At 45.1% G+C, this 20,753-nt stretch overlaps 1 pseudogene; it reads right to left on the reverse strand.

Annotated features, from left to right (window-relative positions):
• Positions 1 to 10,676: 10,676 nt before the first annotated feature.
• On the reverse strand, positions 10,677 to 10,794 carry LOC126263954 (5S ribosomal RNA; annotated as a pseudogene).
• Positions 10,795 to 20,753: the final 9,959 nt, after the last annotated feature.

Consider the following 20,753-nt stretch of genomic DNA (forward strand, 5'->3'; position numbering starts at 1 on the left):
CTTAAGGCGTGGCCGGATGCCCTTCCTGCCGCCACTCCGTACCTCCCAGGACGGAAATAGTGTACCCCCAACTGTCTGCGTCTAGTGTAAATTGTCAAATAGTGTGAATGCGTTGCAAATGACTGTGGGTCGTGTAACTGAGGGGACCAGCCCGGTATTCACCTAGTAGGATGTGGAAAACCGCCTAAAAACCACATCCAGGATGGCCAGCACACCGGCTGTCGTAGTTAATCCGCCGGGCGGATTCGATCTGGGGCCGGCGCGCCTATCCGAGTCCAGGAAGCAACACGTTAGCGCTCTCGGCTGTCCTGGCGGGTTAAATATTTTGTGAAATGATTTGTCTAAAAGTAAGAAATAAAAAAGATTAGCGAAAGATTTGACGCGCCTCGGGGGAGGGGGGGGGGTGCGGGAGGGGGCGCATAGAGGGGTCATCGGTCCCGTCGGATTAGGGAATGATAAGGAAGGAATTCGGCCGTGCCCTTTCAAAGGAAGCATCCCGGCAATTGCCAAAGCGTTTTAGAGAAATCGCGGAAAACCTAAATCAGGATGGCCGGACGCGACGACGAAGATCTTTCAATCTCATTTGCTGTACTTAACATCGAGCCTCATTCAAAGATTGTCAAATTTTCTTCTAATCTGTTTTGTTTCTCACTTTTAAACAAGTAACTTCACAAAAATACGACAGAATTTGTTTCCAGATTTTTTAAGCAAGAGTGCCAGTGACACGTGTCCACATACAGTAATCACCAACGCTAACTAACGGACTCATAATAATTACGATATTGCAGTGCCTCTGTGCTTCAAAAGTACGATGCAACGTTCCTTTGAACATGCATGCTTGTCCATAGGAACAGACACTGCGGGAAATACAACTGTTTTGAGCTACACGAAATGTCTTCGCAGTAGCGAATGTGGACAACCATCAGTTGCATAATGGAATGACAACGACAATTTGTACCATTCCGGGACTCGAACCCGGATAGACCCCTAATCGCGAGCGGTCGCCTTTTTTTCCCTCTTAATTTTTTTCGGTATTGTTCGGTGCGTTTTGTCTGGGCGGACAGTCACACGACATGCGTTCATGTTGATCGTTGACTCCTTTACTCAGTTTTTTTTATTACAGAGGGCCATCGGCTCTCCGACCGAACACGCTGAGCTGCCGTGCCGGCGTTATGTTAGACTATCCGAAGACGGCTCACTGCCAGACTCAAAGTTCCATTTGTCGTCAGCCATGTGACTACAGCCTGCACTCGTACACGCATTATGTGTATTCCCGTAAAGGGGAGACATGTACATCTACATCCATACTCCTCAAGCCACCTGACGGTATGTGGCGGGGGGTACCTTGAGTACCTCTATCGGTTCTCTCTTCTATTCCAGTCTCGTACTGTTCGTGGAAAGAAAGATTGTCTGTATGCCTCTGTGTGGGCTCTAATCTCTCTGATTTTAGCCTCATGGTCTCTTCGCGAGATATACGTAGGAGGGAGCAATATACTACTTGACTACTCGGTGAAGGTATGTTCTCTAAACTTGAACAAAAGCCCGTACCGAGGTACTGAGCGTCTCTCCTGCAGAGTCTTCCACTGGAGTTTATCATCTCCGTAACGCTTTCGCGATTACTAAATGATCCTGTAACGAAGTGCGCTGCTCTACGTTAGATCTTCTCTCTCTCTTCTATCAACTCTATCTCGTACGGATCCCACACTGTTGAGCAATACTCAAGCAGTACTTGAAACTCGCTTGTGCGATGTCGGCGAATAAATACGACATTGCAGTGCTTTTGTTGTTCACAAATACGCCGTAAAGTTCCTTCGAACATGCATGTCCGAGGGAACATTGCTTCGTATTTTCGAACAACAATACATTACTGTGTTCTTGTAACTGTCTCTCGTCAACGATGTTCTGACCAGCAGAGTCCTGTGCTTGTGCCATAAGGGTGTGCGGAACCACCTTATAACCGATCGTAGGGTGGCTAATGTACAGTTGGATCCCGATTGGGCAGACCTCATTGTATGGCGCGTTGACACAGTACGCGTTGTCGTTGAAAATTGCCTCCTCCTTTGGCCGATTGGTTCTAGGCGCTTCAGTCCGGAACCTCGCTGCTGCTACGGTCGCAGGTTCGAATCCTCCCTCGGGCATGGATGTGTGTGGTGTCCTTAGGTTAGTTAGGTTTAAGTAGTTTTAAGTCTAGGGGACTGATGACCTCAGATGTTATGTCCCATAGTGCTCAGAGCCGTTTGAACCATTTGAGTTGAAAATTTTGTGGCGCGCGGGAGTAGGACTCGGTGGTCCTGGGGGAAACGAGCATTTCAGCCGCTTGGAGTAACGTCTCGACGCTACCACGCTTAACACACGAGCGCAGCATTCACGTGAAAAGTTTAGTTTCCCTTCCTTTTTTTCTGTTTTGCTACCTTTTTCTCCCCGACGCGATAATACACCAATTAAAAATTCCCCTGCGCTGCGTCGTATCTCACATTATACAGTATATAGTTATGCTGGGTGTGGCCTATTCCAGGCAGCTGTACCCTCCACGGCTGTCTGGCGGCACAATTAATTACGGTCGCGCTGCAGCTAAGGCGAGTGTAAGTATGCATAGCGCGGTGGCAGGACCGTAAAACGCGTGAAGGAGCCCGGGGTGTGACGTGTTTGGCTGCTGCACCCCCGCTGTCCGGAACGCCTGCAGGTAGCACCGCTGCGGATGCTGTACGGACGCCTCCAGTTAATCTGCGGCTGGCGCCTCACCGCCACAACTGCAGCCTGCGTACCTCAACAGCGCCACCAAGGGCCGCGCATTGAAACGAGTCTGTTTACTGAGACTTACGTTAGAAGTAGCATTAACAGTGGTAGTAAAAGTCTGTCCGAGACTCGGACCATGAGTCGTGAGAACAAAGATGGAATCGGGCACTGCCGTCCTAGACGACGTTCTGATGGAGGTGTTTTTGTTGTTGCCTCCCTGCATTTTGTTACGAAGCATAGGTATGCTGTGAACTTCCCTTCGTGAGCTTTGTTCGCAGAAATAATTATCAGATCTCGATTTTTATTAAGGCAGTGATTTTACATTTGGCACCAAATACGACATAACTGCTGCTGCAATAAAAAAATCAAGATTACAGACTGTTGATAATTGTGGTGTGTGTACTGTAAGACCTTCGGTACACACATCATGAGATTATTTGACTTGTCGCTCTGATGAAGTAGGCGAGTCTCCGCAATATGTCTTGTGGTCTTATCATGGCGTGTTTATCTTCTGCCATTAGGTCAGACGATAGAAATGCCACTTGCACGCTTAGAGTAGCAGATTGATGGTGACCAACTTTAAACAGAACTTGATTAATTTTCACACACATATATTAAAATAATAAAAAGCGTAGACATCACTAACTTGATTCTGGATGCTGTTTGCAATTGACAGTCTGAAGTTCCTTTGGTCTTGGTACGTTAATCTTATTCTCACGTTATAATACCTCGCGCGTTCAGGTATCACTGCACGAGTGTGATCAGCGAGGAGAAAAGGTTCTACGTTAGCAGCAATCTAATTGGCTGCGTTACATATTAATAGGCGGATCGCGCGGAAGCAGAATTTGGTCCGTCTCTAAGGCAGCGCCATCTAGTAGTGCGGAGACAGACGAGCGCTGCGCCTGCGCTGTTGTGCTTGGCGGGGCGCGCTCTAGTGGGGAAGTTGCGTACGCGTTGACTACGCGGAACTATGTAAACAACAATAATACAATAATATCAAAGGAAAAATCAGGATTCAGAAAGGAACGTTCGTGTAATAATGATAATATGTTTATAATAAGACATATTATTCAACAAAGGTCGGGCATTCAGCTTAGGAATGTATTTAGCATTTATTGATTATGAGAAATCTTTTGATAAGATAAAAAGACCCCCTTTTTGGAAAATAATACAAAAAAAACTACCTCAGTAATAACATCAGAGTTTTTTAAAAGTTTTAATAACCAGTGTGTTCACAAGGGCGCAGTTTATCACACACTTTATTTAATTTATACAGGATGAGTCACTTACTATTTCCACCTAGAATAACTCCGAAAGTATGATAGTAGCTGAAAAGTTTGTGGGACAAAAGTTGCACGGGACAACGTGGGCCACAATATGACGTTGGTTTTTTGTTGCTAGGTGGGGTCGCATTAGAGATATGAAGATCAACTTCTTTTTTTAAATGGCATGGTATAATTTGGTACTTCTTTTATAATAGCAGCTATCGAGACGAATCCAGTTATGTGTAACAGTAAGGTCTTTGAAAGTCAATGAAGGTCAAAAAGGTGGCACGAACGTCCATTTACAGGTGTTCGAAGTGATGACAATTGGTATTAGTGCAGTGCTGCATTCTTCTTATCATGGATTGACTGGTATTCCTTATCACTTCGGCACTTATCGATGCACATGCTCTGACAATTGTCTCTCGTATGTCGTACAAACTGTAAACATTCACCGAATACGGCGCATCCATCAAACGTGCCATTGACCTGTAAACACCATTCGACGGTTTCGCAATACAATACTAATAGGAACGGTAAGACTAGTATCGTGGAATCAAGCGAATGTGAATGATGCATCCTTTCGAAGAACAAGTCGATATGCTTGTGATTTACGGAGAATGCCAACGAAATTCAGTGATAGAGTTAGAGACTTACGCGCTGAAAGATATTCTCAACGTACTCACCCTACACGTCGTACATTTAAATATGTGTATGATAAACTGAGAATAACTGGATCTTTAACGCATCGGAAACATATACGGCAAAGGAAAGTTACTAATGAGAAAACGGAAATTGGTACTCTTGCCAATGTGGTTCGAGATCCTTGTGCTAGTTCGTATCAAATCGCAAGGGAATCTGGCATGAGCCAGAGTAGTGTTGTTCGTGTTCTGCATCGCTATAAATATCATCCTTACCATATCAACCTCCACCAAGAATTTAGCTGATACATATTGTATGCGTCGCACTGAATTCTGCCCATGCACTCAACTTCAGATTCAGAGGGATTTATTAATATTTACAGACGAGGCTACATTCACGAAACATGGAAATGTAAATTTGCATAACATGCATTATTGGGCAACAGACAATCCATTTTCGCTGCGTCAAGTTGCACACCAAAAACCGTGGTCGGTGAATGTATGGTGTGGGTTTCTGGAGGATAGAATTGTAGGCCCCTATTTCATCGAAGGAAATGTTAATGGTAGGAAGTACACCACATTCCTGCAAGAAACGTTAGTTCGGTTTTTGGAAGAAAGACCTTCAGGAACAAGGAGCAGAACGTGGTATCAACACGATGGGTGTCCGGCACATTTTTCGCTGATGGCTAGAAATGAGATGCACAGACAATTCTCAAATCGTTGGACTGGCTGGGGAGGAGATGTGTCGTGGCCGGCTCGTTCGCCAGACTTGACGCATCTGGAATTTTTCTTGCGTAAAAGACACTGTTTATAAAGACTACACCTGAAGATTCGCAAGAGAGAATAGTCAGAGTATGTGCTTCGATAAGTGCCGAAGTGATAAGGAACACCACTCAATCCATGACAAGAAGATTGTAGCACTGCATTTGTACCAATTGTAGTGGACTGTTAAGGCAGCCAGTCCAAAGTGAAGTAGCCGAAAGGGCACACGTACACACACGCCGACTGGCGCGAAGTCTGGAACAGGATACGTGATGAATGTGATAAAGAAAAGAACGTAGCTACTAGAACACGTCCTTTGGTATACTGCATTCTGGATGATACAAGTGAGACTCTATCTTGAGGTACATGCAACGTTACAAATGGTTAATGGCGCCTTGCTAGGTCGTAGCCATTAACTTAGCTGAAGGCTATTCTAACTGTCTCTCGGCAAATGAGAGAAAGGCTTCGTCAGTGTAGTCGCTAGCAACGTCGTCGTACAACTGGGGCGAGTGCTAGTACGTCTCTCGAGACCTGCCGTGTGGTGGCGCTCGGTTTGCAATCCTGACAGTGGCGACACGCGGGTCCGACATGTACTAATGGACCGCGGCCGATTTAAGCTACCACCTAGCAAGTGTGGTGTCTGGCGGTGACACCACACCAATGGTAATCACTTCTAACACCTTTTAATGGAGATTCATGCCACATTTTTTATCTTCAATAAACTTCAAAGACCTTACTGTTACACATCACAGGATTCACCTCGATAACCGCTATCAGAAATTAAGTACCAAACTATAGCATTCCATTTAGAAAAGCAAAGTTGACCTTCATATCTCTGACGCGTCTCCACCTAGCAACAAAATACCAACGTCACATTATGGCCCCTGTTGTCCCATGCAAAGTTTGTCCCACAAACTTTGCAGCTTCTATCATACGTTCGGAATTATTCTTGTTGGCAACAGTTAGTGACCCACACTGTACACTGACGACCTAGTTGTTAAGTGGGAAGATGAAGGACAATTAGAAACTAAAAGAGGATCTAGCGTATAATTAAATACTCTGTTATATGCTGATGACCACATAATTATAGAGGAAACGGAAGATACTTTATAAGAGCAGTGTATAGATTGAGTCAAAATGAGATATATCTGCAAATAAGACAAAGGTAATGGCTTGCAAAGGAAGGAATCGAGTCCGTTCGAAAATAATGACAAAATTTTCGGACAAGTATCGCACATCAGTTATCTAGGATATTATATTAGTTTTAACTTCGACAAAGACATTGAGAAGGCAGTAAATAAATTCAAGTTACATGCGGAAAAATTCGAAGAACTTTTGGAAGAAAAATATGTAAGGTGGCACGAAATTCTATAAATTTATGACCGTACCTGCTCTTGTATATGGTTCTAAGTCATGAACAGTGACAAAGAAATGAAAATCGCGCCTACAGGCAGAGATGAAGTTCAAGAGGTCTGTAAGTGGATGTAGTAAAATTTTCAAAATTAGGAGCGAAAGGGTACCGAAAAAGGTAATTCATTATCGGCCAGCTACAAAGAGAGGACTAGGTAGACCTCGTAAGAGGTACATAGACGCTCGACACAGACCGTGATAGATTGCTACAACACCTAACCCCTGGAAGGAGATGATGATCATGATTTTATGTTTGTTTGACACTCACAATAGAGCTCCTTGGGACGTGATCATAGCTGTCAAGGACGCAAATTTCTAGGCTCTTAGAGCTGGAGATGCTCGATTTTATTGGTCGTAACAGGGAGCTAATACAATGGGTTTCACTAATCGGCGTAATGTAGGTTATTATAATGATTCACAATGCATATTGGCTATTGTGGTCTTACGTCTGTTAGACTTGTCTAAGGAGTTACCTACACATTTTCCGGTGACGTCATGTCTTCTCTCAGTAATGGGGTAAATCGAGTAGGAAAATAATGTGAGAATTCCTGCCGGGAGAGTGCGTTTAAGGAGAAGAGCTATTACCGCGAAAAAGTGAATGACCAATATCAGTTGCGAGGTGCCGGGGCTAGCAGTGTATTTGACACTAAATTCTTCTTGAATCTACATATGTAAATGATGCTCTAAGCCCCCCCCCCCCCCCTATTCTAACTCTGACTTTTGCTGTTGCACAAGGATTAAAAATTATACGCGAACTGACTGTAATCAACCCTGCAAGTGGAGTAGAAAAGAGTTTGGCACCTGCAATAATTTAATTTGATAAATAAGTTAAATAAACGAAGGTTTCATTAACATAGTGGGAAATGATGGGTTGCTCTACCGATTAACAGAATGAAAGTTCTGTCCAAAATAACAATATGATTTACTAAGACTAAACACAAAATAATAAAAAAAACACATGAAATATTTATAATACATCAAATTGGCTCAAATTGGAGACTCATACAAACACTGTAAAGGTGAAGTTGTACCTAAACTAGATCGTGAGGTTTAAGACGAAGTGGTATGTGGAGCCAATTCCTTGCCACTCAAATCTCAAGAGAGACACACAGCTAACCCAACAGTAATTGCTGCTACTCAAGACAGAACAAAGTTAGAAAAAGACGAACAGGCGCGCTCTGCTGAGCTCTGATTGACTAGGAAAATCCCTATCTGCCGGTGCTGCGGACATACATTACCAAACTGTCTTCTTGACTTCCAGAACACGATCTGGCGTATCGGCGGCGATGGCTGGTTGCTTCGACGTCCTCGACCGAAAGGCGAGAGCCGACTACCTAGAGCACCCGTACAGGCCGAACACACAACATTCCCGCCCCCACGACAGTGGCCGTGGTTAAACGTTCCAATCAGCAACTCGAAAACCGGCGGAAAAGTCCACTCCATTGCCGGAGCACTACCATTCCACCAATGGAGATTCTTGGCGCCAATTTCTGCGCTGATTTTGCTACGTCACGGAGCTATGCCCTGAGCAAGCCAATCACAGTTACTATTTTGCAGAAAGCGCGGGAATTTTCCCGCCACAACTGCCTGGGTACACAAGTCATTCCCACGCCTCGCTGCTAGCCCGCCAGAAAGTGTTTTCGCTAAGTTTCTGCGAAGTAACGGAACCTCTAGCCCAGCCGCTACTTCAGGCCCCGGCGGGCGTGTCTCTTGGCAATGTCGGCGTCTGGAAAGCATTCACTCGACTGCCTCCCACCCGTCGGCTTAACCCTCTCGAGATCAGTGGAGCCCGCCTGTCACCGGACCACCTGGGTGACGAGAGACGCTGCGTGGGAAGTCCGCGTGTGAAGGAATAGCAACTTTCCACCGCATGCAATTAGAGAGGAGAATCGTAAGATAGAAATATGAGAGGGGGCTCATGCCACCTCTCACAGTGCCCTAATTTTTTATCTCAGACTTGATTGTATCGAAGACCCGAATACATAAAAAAAGTCACGCACGTGAAGCATCTACAAGTTGAAGCGAATGTCGCTCGACATACAGTGTCATTCCGTGATAATTTTACAAACTTTCAGGGATGGTGGAGATGGGTGAAGGTATACATCTGATGTAAAGATCCCTGCTCCGGAAATGACAAGGTCGAAAGTTATAACAGAAAATCGCTCTGTTATCTTTTACTGCGAACTCTTTGCTTCCCATGTTTTAGGAGGACGTAGAATGGACCAAAACAAGAAAAAATTGTCTCGTAAACATGAGCCCTTATGTTGCTCCCCCGGTCGGAGGTTCGAGACCTTCCTCAGGCAAGGGTGTATATGTTGTCCATAGCGTAAGTTAGTTTAAGTTAGATTAAGTAGTGTGTAAGCTTAGGAACCAATGACCTACGTAGTTTGGTCCCATAAGACCTTACCACAAATTTCCAATCTCCATGAGCCCTTAGACGCATACCTTGAGCGTTATGAGCACTTCTTCAGTAGAAGAGATCTGTTTCACAGAAGATCACAAGTGCTCATAGCTCTTACGGTATGCACTTTGGAGCTGACTGGACTTTTTTCCTTGATTTGGTCCGTACCGCAACATCTCAAATATAGAAAGGAAAGTGCCTGTCGTAGAAGAGGCCTACTGTCACAGGTATAAGAACGATTTTCGCTTATAACTTTTGACTCTGTCGTTTCCGGTCTAGGATCCTTACCTCAGATTGATACGTTTACTTTTCTCCATCATCCCTGAGAGTCTGCAACATCAACACGTTATCACACTGTATTATGTCGCAGCCTCATGCCACGGTAAATCCCTGCCCTTTCTAAACCGACCTGGCCTCCGAAATGCATATGCGGGTATGGCTGTTAATTCACTATTCTTGAAACGTGTGTTCGCTGCCGACCTCTGCTTACCGTGGTACACATGAAGATATAATCAACAGCGTTGCTTAACTCTTCTTGCACCTAAATGTATTGCGAAGTGTTTTTTGATTTGACACTGGACATTAGAAAAGCATTTGGTGATTAGGAGCTTTATATAAGTTTCCTCGGCGTATCTCCTCTTTCCTCCTTCCCACCAAATTATTGTGATGTGAGTTCGTCACATACCCAGCGTCCATCAACATCGTCCTAACGTGGCTTACGGAGCCCGTCTTTGGAAATGGAGTTAGTAGTAGCGTAGAATATTAGTAGTAGATAATATTTTCATGTTAATCACTTTGTTCAATCACTCACATTATTTACAAGTGTAGAGATTCCTACTCAAAATTCCAAATCCTTCAAAATGACAATATTTTTTGCAAGTGATAGCGCGAAAAGAATGAAATGTTTCAGCGTCTTAAATACATGCATTTGTCCCTTACCGATGTAATTCAGCAGCTGTGATTTTTAATGGAGCAATATATTATTTTTAATTCTGGTAGAGAATTGTTGTCAGAGAGGTATATTTTATTTTGTAGCTCTCTGCTAGTAATCTACAATCTTGTCCTTAATAACGATCACATTTACCGTTATTTTCATAATAAATTATTAAGGAGATTTTAAATTAATAAACAATGACGGGAAAACTCATTACTAAAATCTTGTGTAAAAGTATAACTCAAGTGAACGGTTGCCAAAAATGTAACGTAGATGGTATCACTACTTCCAATTTAACATCTGCATTGTTTACAACTGTTTCGCCAATTTAGCACTCCGTGTTTAGGCCACGAGTGGCCCATCGGGACCATCTGACCGCCGTGTCATCCTCAGAGAGGATGCGGATAGGAGGGCGTGTGGTCAGCACACCGCTCTCCCGGTCGTTACGATGGTATTCTTGACCGGAGCCGCTACTATTCGGTCGAGTAGCCCCTCAGTTGGCATCACGAGGATGAGTGCACCCCGAAAAATGGCAACAGCGCATGGTGGCCTGGATGGTCACCCATCCAAGTGCCGGCCATGCCCGACAGCGCTTAACTTCGGCGATCTCACGGGAACCGGTGTATCCACTGCGGCAAGGCCGCTGCCTGTTTTGCCAATTGCAAAAACGAAAAATCTAACCACGGTGTTTGCAAAGAAACCTGAAAATTGGTGTAAAATATATGTGAGATAAAAGGAAACAAGAATTAATAGATTACAGTTAAAATACCAGCCACGTCATGAGCATTTTGTACAGATAGCCAGGAAATGTAAGAAATACGGTGACGATCGCAGACGGTGCCCTATGGTTGTGTAGGCAGCAGTTGAAGAGTAGCTGCGTTGTACTGCGCACCTGGACCATCACTTCTTGACATCTGTACGACCACTTTTGCAAAAGATATGCTGGAAACTGACAAGTGTTTTGTGATACCGGTTCACCCTTCATGACGTATAAAATACTGTTCCAGATGTACACATTTACATTTACGAGTATTCTTGAAGCAGGCGGAAGTGCTGTAACATCAGATTCGACACAAAAGTTAACAGTGAATTATTGTCTCGTTTAGTGTCATCAGTTTCCGGTAAAATTACTACAATATTTGTAACAGTGCGTGAAACATTAGAGCGGTGGACGTTAACTGGAACATTTGAAGGCATAGGGACTGTGAATAACGGATCATATAACTATTACAGTTACGTTAGTGTGGCAGGAATTCTGAAAAATTTCAGTTACATATTTTACTGCGCACATAGTGCGTATGGACTGTTAAGGGACGGGAAAACAAGCAGATTCTGACAGGTTTAGCTGTTAAATTTAACATTCGCAATAAGGAGTGGGATAGGGTTCATTATTTAAAAAAGAAAAATTGATCAAAATACGTCACAGAAGTTAACGAATGGTTATTTCTGTAAATAACAGAAATACCAAACGCAGAAGGATAGGTCTAACCTCTTGATGAGGCCCATGGGTCCGACTTCTGCCGCGTATTTATTTCCCGACGTAGGCTGCGCACGCACGACCTACGCAGCTAATTAAATTTTTCCCTACAGGTGTTTGTTAAAATTCCTCGGACGGGGGTGGTCTGCGCGGGACGGCAAACATAATTTCACATATTTTGTGGCTTCTCCTCGTAATGTCGGGGAAAGGGATGCTAGTTTCAGTAGGAGTTTTTATTTTTATTTTAAAATCCTGTTTAGAGTTCAGGCCGAGCAGCGCCTGAAACGCGACAAAACAGCAAGATGTCCTGTAAACTCTTACTTTTTCTTCTTCTTCTTCTTTCACCTTCCTGAACCATCGTTCACGATTTTGAGAAAGTGTGTGTGTGTGTGTGAGAGAGAGAGAGAGAGAGAGAGAAGGGTGAATAAAATTTTAATATCATGACACCGGTTTACGACGATATCGCAGAAGCTATTTATAGATTCACATACTCGAGATTCTTTTCCTCACTCATTTGTACTACACTGCTTCCCCACTTCAAAGGAGTAGTTAATGTTAATTTCGATGTAACAAGAAAAGTTTCACATAATGGTTCTTTATTACGAAGAGGCCTAACTGCTTCCGCTACCGTAAATCACTTGAAAGACATGTTCCAAAAAATCCGTCGCTCACTAGCAGTTCCAGAATGACATCTCTGTATGAGAAAACTTGAGTGATATCACTCTTTCGTATATCTGGCAAGAAATTACGGAGTAAAAATACGTGAGACATGGGGGTTTTTGCGCTGTTGTTCCAGCCGTTTAAATGTCTCGTCGCCAACAAGCTTACCCCGCTCTTTTTGCTCTTTCTTGAGTGACGTCAGAATCACGTATCGCTTGCATCTGTACAGCTAGTTTCCGCAGAAAGTGATGTAAGCTTTGGGGTGTCTCATTCAAATGACCGCAAAATAACATAAAAATCCCCATTTTTCATGTATTTTTAACTCCGTAAATTCATAAAAGCTCTGCAGAAAATTCTTTTTAATGAATTTGCCTCTTACAGATCTGTTATTCTCGTACAAAAAATAGCAGTTTCGTTTTAAAATACGCCCGTGACGTTTGTATATTTTACAATATTTCATTCAAGAGATTTTCGCTAGTCTATGTAGGCTTCTGGAGCCAGAAAATCTCCGACTAGAGCATTTTCTTTACCCATCAAAATGAGGATAGTTATTGCATAGGCTAGAGGGAGGTGAAATACACAGGTGGGTGCGTAGTAGGCCAAGAACGGTCAGCAACTAAAGCGGACAGCGTTCGGTAACAGTGTTACCTGTTTGGTGGATTACTTACTGCTAAAGATTTGTGTGATTTTAAATCGAAGAGTGGTTGTTCCTCTATTTCACAACTGATGGAGCACACTGAAGTCCCATAGAGGTATGTATTTTTTTATTTATCGATTTATTTAACCTGTCAGTCATGTGGTATAGTACGAGGATGTTTACAGTCACTGTAGAACAGCATTGCTGTCACAGATCACAGGGTCCCTGGACGCTTTTTAAATCTCAGGTACAGTAATACTTTCTGGTTTTATACTCACTGCTTACTAAACACACAACAGATGTTGTCATGATAATCTAGTGTCCAAACTGATTTTGAAAAAGATAATTCCGTATACTTCCGATGGATGAAGTCATTCTTAAAAGGCTTCATTCTGAGAATTCAGATCTTCGTAATTTCCTCCTGCTGAACATAAATTACTAAGTTTCTTCTATATCATATTGTGTTCTCCACTGATGCAGACACCTGTTCGATTTTAAAACATATTTTCGAGTCTTCTTCTTCTTCTTCTTCTCCTCCTCTTCAAGAAGTGGTCTCCTCTTCTCTTACGATTTTGGTTTAACTGTCACTTCCAGAGCCTTTCGGGATCACGTTTACGTGGTTGATAGTAGTTCACTAGTTGTTTTGGTATTTTTCCTTCTGATATATTGTGGAGAAGTATATTGTCGATAAGTTCTAGTCTTTTTACTCTGTTTTGTTTATTTATTTGTTTACACGTCAAGTTCCGTAGGACTAAATTGAGGAGCAAATCTCCAAGGTCATGGAACTTGTCAGTACATGAGATTACAAAAGTAGTAACAGATAAAAATAAATGCTCATGAACCTGAAAAAAGTCAGTCCATAAGTTTAAGTAAACGCTATCAGCAATACAATAAGAATCAGCTTAAATTTTCAAGGAACTCCTCAACAGAATAGAAGGAGTGACCCATGAGGAGACTCTTCAGTTTCGATTTGAAAGCGCGAGGATTACTGCTAAGATTTTTGAATTCGAGTGGCAGCTTATTGAAAATGGATGCAGCAGTATACTGCACACCTTTTTGCACAAGAGTTAAGAAAGTCCGATCCAAATGCACGTTTGATTTCTGCCGAGTATTAACCGAGTGAAAGCTGCTTATTCTTGGGAGTAAACTACACTCCTGGAAATTGAAATAAGAACACCGTGAATTCATTGTCCCAGGAAGGGGAAACTTTATTGACACATTCCTGGGGTCAGATACATCACATGATCACACTGACAGAACCACAGGCTCATAGACACAGGCAACAGAGCATGCACAATGTCGGCACTAGTACAGTGTATATCCACCTTTCGCAGCAATGCAGGCTGCTATTCTCCCATGGAGACGATCGTAGAGATGCTGGATGTAGTCGTGTGGAACGGCTTGCCATGCCATTTCCACCTGGCGCCTCAGTTGGACCAGCGTTCGTGCTGGACGTGCAGACCGCGTGAGACGACGCTTCATCCAGTCCCAAACATGCTCAATGGGGGACAGATCCGGAGATCTTGCTGGCCAGGGTAGTTGACTTACACCTTCTAGAGCACGTTGGGTGGCATGGGATACATGCGGACGTGCATTGTCCTGTTGGAACAGCAAGTTCCCTTGCCGGTCTAGGAATGGTAGAACGATGGGTTCGATGACGGTTTGGGTGTACCGTGCACTATTCAGTGTCCCCTCGACGATCACCAGTGGTGTACGGCCAGTGTAGGAGATCGCTCCCCACACCATGATGCCGGGTGTTGGCCCTGTGTGCCTCGGTCGTATGCAGTCCTGATTGTGGCGCTCACCTGCACGGCGCCAAACACGCATACGACCATCATTGGCACCAAGGCAGAAGCGACTCTCATCGCTGAAGACGACACGTCTCCATTCGTCCCTCCATTCACGCCTGTCGCGACACCACTGGAGGCGGGCTGCACGATGTTGGGGCGTGAGCGGAAGACGGCCTAACGGTGTGCGGGACCGTAGCCCAGCTTCATGGAGACGGTTGCGAATGGTCCTCGCCGATACCCCAGGAGCAACAGTGTCCCTAATTTGCTGGGAAGTGGCGGTGCGGTCCCCTACGGCACTGCGTAGGATCCTACGGTCTTGGCGTGCATCCGTGCGTCGCTGCGGTCCGGTCCCAGGTCGACGGGCACGTGCACCTTCCGCCGACCACTGGCGACAACATCGATGTACTGTGGAGACCTCACGCCCCACGTGTTGAGCAATTCGGCGGTACGTCCACCCGGCCTCCCGCATGCCCACTATACGCCCTCGCTCAAAGTCCGTCAACTGAACATACGGTTCACGTCCACGCTTTCGCGGCATGCTACCAGTGTTAAAGACTGCGATGGAGCTCCGTATGCCACGGCAAACTGGCTGACACTGACGGCGGCGGTGCACAAATGCTGCGCAGCTAGCGCCATTCGACGGCCAACACCGCGGTTCCTGGTGTGTCCGCTGTGCCGTGCGTGTGATCATTGCTTGTACAGCCCTCTCGCAGTGTCCGGAGCAAGTATGGTGGGTCTGACACACCGGTGTCAATGTGTGCTTTTTTCCATTTCCAGGAGTGTAATATTGGCAACAAGAAACGACAATAAGCAATCTATATATTTAGAGGCCAATGTCAAAATACCCATACTCGTGAACAGAGGTCGACAAGAGGTTCGTGAACTCACACCACTTACTGCCCGAACCGCCCGCTTCTGAACCAAAAATATCCTTTTAGAATGGGAAGAGCTACTCCAAAATATAATACCATACCACGTAAGCGAATGAACATAAGCAAAGTAGAATAATTTTCGTGTCGAAGTATCACTCACTTTTGATACCGTTCGCGTAGTAAAAACAAGATCCTTACTATCTATGTGAGCACCTAGAAATTTGCCGCGCGGGATTAGCCGAGCGGTCTCAGGCGCTACAGTCATGGACTGTGCGGCTGGTCCCGGCGGAGGTTCGAGTCCTCCCTCGAGCATGGGTGTGTGTGTTCGTCCTTCGGATAATTTAGGTTAAGTAGTGTGTAAGCTTAGCGACTGATGACTTTAGTAGTTAAGTCCCATAATATTTCACACACATTTGAAAATTTGAACCTAGAAATTTGAACTGTTCAGTTTCACTAATAATATGCTCGTTCTCTGAAATTAAAAAGTCAGGTTTTGTTGAATTGTGTATTAGAACCTGTAAAAACTGAGTCTTACTGTGATTTAGCGTTAGTTTATTTTCTACAAGCCATGAACTTAGGTCATGCACTGCACTATTTGAAGCCGAGCCAATGTTGCACACAACATCCATTACTACCAAGCTAGTGTCTCAGGAAACAGAAATATTTTAGAGTTAGCCGTAATACTAGAGGGCATATCATTTATATAAATAAGGAACAGTAGCGGCCCCAACACTGATCCCTGGGGCACACCCCACTTTCCAGTACCCCACTCAGATCCCACATCACAGCCGTTATCAACATTATGAATAATGACCTTTTGCTGCTTGTTGCTAAAATAAGAGGTGAACCAATTGTGAGCTATTCCCCGTATTCTGTAATGGTCCAACTTCTGGAGCAATATTGTGAGATCAACACAGTCAAATGCCTTAGTTAAATAAAAAAAACGCCAAGAGTTCGAAACTTTTTGTTTAGCCCATCCAGTGCCTCACGGAGAATAGAGAATATAGCATTTTCAGTTGTTAGACGACTTCTAAAGCCGAACTGTATATTTGATAGCTTATCGTATGATATAAAATGATCAATTATCCGTACATACATAGCCTTTTCAATAACTTTTGCAAGCACTGATGACATAGAAACAGGTCTAAGGTTATCTACAGTATCCCTTCTCCCTTTTTATAAAGCGGCTTTACTACTGAGTACTTTAATCGCTCAGGAAACTGACCATTTCTGAAGGAAAAATTACAAATATGGCTAAATACAGGGCTAACATGTGGAGCACAGTACTTTAATATTCTGCTAGACACTCCATCATAACCATGAGGGTCCTTAGTCTTCAGTGATTTAATTATTGACTCAATCACTCTCTTGTCTGTATCACAGAGGACTAGGCACTTTCTAAGAAAGTTATATCATTTCCTGTAGAAACTTAATTAATATTGTTACATGAATTCATTAACCGAATAAATTCCAAACTCAGATCTGAAGTTTTCATTTCTTATCCGATTCATCAGGCTGCTAGCTCTCAGACTTACCAAAACAGATGAAGCTAACTTGCAACAAATCAGTTTCTAAAGTCAGGTAGATCAGCTGGTAGCGGAGGCACATGCACATGATACTTTATGAACCCTCGAAGATAAAATGCGCTCAGCGTCACACCCTGTATAAACGTGGAGATCGTGCAAAACAAGCTCTGTCATCCGACCTCTTGCAGCAAATCCAGCGTTCGGATACAACGTCGTTTAACCAGTCGCGAACTGCGTTTACACCAGTGAGGCGGCAGACCATATTATTGCCAAAAAAGTTTGTAATTCAGCTCCTACAGGTTGAGAAAAGAGCCATAGTTCTAGGGCAACGATGTAAGAAACACCAGTTGCAGTTGCTTCACGGTAAAAGAAAGGCACTCAAACTTTCCCCTGGGCTATGGCGCAACATACATTCATTTTAGGGGAGTCTCATTACAACTGTACCATCTCGTGGGATTTACTGACCCCCATACGCGCACTTTCTGTCTGTTCACATTTCCATTTAAGTGAAATGTCGATTAGCCTCTTAAAGAAGATACGATCCAGAAAATCTTCGTCGTCATGCAGCAACATTTCGTTTGCAAAATTGGCACATAAACCGTAGTCTGTAGGCTTCAGAGCCTGTATCAGCTGCAGACGTTAAATACGTAGTTGTAAGCATCTAATTATACACTCCTGGAAATGGAAAAAAGAACACATTGACACCGGTGTGTCAGACCCACCATACTTGCTCCGGACACTGCGAGAGGGCTGTACAAGCAATGATCACACGCACGGCACAGTGGACACACCAGGAACCGCGGTGTTGGCCGTCGAATGGCGCTAGCTGCGCAGCATTTGTGCACCGCCGCCGTCAGTGTCAGCCAGTTTGCCGTGGCATACGGAGCTCCATCGCAGTCTTTAACACTGGTAGCATGCCGCGACAGCGTGGACGTGAACCGTATGTGCAGTTGACGGACTTTGAGCGAGGGCGTATAGTGGGCATGCGGGAGGCCGGGTGGACGTACCGCCGAATTGCTCAACACGTGGGGCGTAAGGTCTCCACAGTACATCGATGTTGTCGCCAGTGGTCGGCGGAAGGTGCAACTGCCCGTCGACCTGGGACCGGACCGCAGCGACGCACGGATGCACGCCAAGACCGTAGGATCCTACGCAGTGCCGTAGGGGACCGCACCGCCACTTCCCAGCAAATTAGGGACACTGTTGCTCCTGGGGTATCGGCGAGGACCATTCGCAACCGTCTCCATGAAGCTGGGCTACGGTCCCGCACACCGTTAGGCCATCTTCCGCTCACGCCCCAACATCGTGCAGCCCGCCTCCAGTGGTGTCGCGACAGGCGTGAATGGAGGGACGAATGGAGACGTGTCGTCTTCAGCGATGAGAGTCGCTTCTGCCTTGGTGCCAATGATGGTCGTATGCGTGTTTGGCGCCGTGCAGGTGAGCGCCACAATCAGGCCTGCATACGACCGAGGCACACAGGGCCAACACCCGGCATCAGGGTGTGGAGAGCGATCTCCTACACTGGCCGTACACCACTGGTGATCGTCGAGGGGACACTGAATAGTGCACGGTACATCCAAATCGTCATCGGACCCATCGTTCTACCATTCCTAGACCGGCAAGGGAACTTGCTGTTCCAACAGGACAATGCACGTCCGCATGTATCCCGTGCCACCCAACGTGCTCTAGAAGGTGTAAGTCAACTACCCTGGCCAGCAAGATCTCCGGATCTGTCCCCCATTGAGCATGTTTGGGACTGGATGAAGCGTCGTCTCACGCGGTCTGCACGTCCAGCACGAACGCTGGTCCAACTGAGGCGCCAGGTGGAAATGGCATGGCAAGCCGTTCCACACGACTACATCCAGCATCTCTACGATCGTCTCCATGGGAGAATAGCAGCCTGCATTGCTGCGAAAGGTGGATATACACTGTACTAGTGCCGACATTGTGCATGCTCTGTTGCCTGTGTCTATGTGCCTGTGGTTCTGTCAGTGTGATCATGTGATGTATCTGACCCCAGGAATGTGTCAATAAAGTTTCCCCTTCCTGGGACAATGAATTCACGGTGTTCTTATTTCAATTTCCAGGAGTGTATCTCCACACAGACATCACTGAAATTACTAATTCAGGACTAATACTTCGAACCGATTTCTTGGGCTTACACGTGAACGATTGTCTCTTGTTTAACACGTCCTTTATTCGCCCCTGGTTGTTCCATACTCTTCCCTTAGCGTACAGGTATAAAAACGAAACTTAGTTGCTGTTTCATTTGGTGCAATAAATTCTTTAACTCGTATAATCATTTGGAAACGCCTTGTATGTAGTGTATTTAATTTTCAGGCTGGTAGCCTTGACACAACCTAATAAATTAAAATGGAAAACTTGTTCAAAGAAATTATTGTTCAATATTACGATAGAATATAATAGCGGTGTATTTTCCATTAAAAGCGATACTCTTGGTTCAAATGGCTCTGAGCACTATGGGACTCAACTGCTGTGGTCATAAGTCCCCTAGAACTTAGAACTACTTAAACCTAACTAACCTAAGGACAGCACACAACACCGAGCCATCACGAGGCAGAGAAAATCCCTGACCCCGCCGGGAATCGAACCCGGGAACCCGGGCGTGGGAAGCGAGAACGCTACCGCACGACCACGAGATGCGGGCGCGATACTCTTATGCTGCCTATCAATCGAAGACGTAATGTCTTCATTCAGAATGCCCATCTCGATCGCGAATTACAATATAGTTCACAATGACCAACGACATACTGCCTTCATCAGATCTATTACAAAATGAAAAATAAAACGCTAATCTGGCAATAATGAGATCAATAGGCCGAAGGGAAATACACTGCTGGCCACCGTAAATGCAACACCAAGAAAGACAAGAGGTAGCACAACAAAATTTATTTTGTAGATAACATGTTGACCAAGTATCAAATGATTACGTTTACAGACGTCTGTGACATGTGGTTCCTGCCAGAATCAGTAGCCAGAGTAGCCGCCATTGTTGGAGATCACCGTTGCCACACGTCTCGGCATTGAGTCAAAGAGACGTTGGATGTGTTCCTGGGGTACAGCAGCCCAAGCAGCTTCCACACGTTGCCAAAGATCATCTGGTGTAGCAGCTGGGGATGTAATCTGGGTCACTCGTTGAGCAACCATGGACCACATATTTTCTATCGGCGAAAGATCCGGAGAGCGAGCCGGCCAGGGAAGCAATTCAATCTGGTTATTGACGAAGAACCTTTGGACAATGCGTGCCACGTGTGGTCGCGCATTATCCTGTTGAAATATGGCTGTGGCCGAGCCCTGAAGGTAAGGAAGGACAACTGGCTCCAGCACCTCGGATATGCAGCGCCGGCTATTTAAAGTACCGGCAATGCGTACTAGAGGCGTGCGAGAGTAATATCCAATAACGCCCCATACCATAATACCCGGTGCAAGACCAGTGTGGCGGTGCATAATGCAGCTGTCCAGCATCCTCTCTCCACGGTGTCTCCACACTCGAATCCGACCATCGTGGTGCTGCAGACAGAAGCGTGCCTCGTCAGTAAAGACAACGTCATTCCATTCGGCCGTCCACATCCGTCTGTCATCACACCATTGGCGACGGAGACGTCTGTGGTTCTGTGTCAATGG

The sequence above is a fragment of the Schistocerca nitens genome, chromosome 6 (assembly GCF_023898315.1).
Source record: "Schistocerca nitens isolate TAMUIC-IGC-003100 chromosome 6, iqSchNite1.1, whole genome shotgun sequence".
NCBI classification, from domain to species: Eukaryota; Metazoa; Arthropoda; class Insecta; order Orthoptera; family Acrididae; genus Schistocerca; species Schistocerca nitens.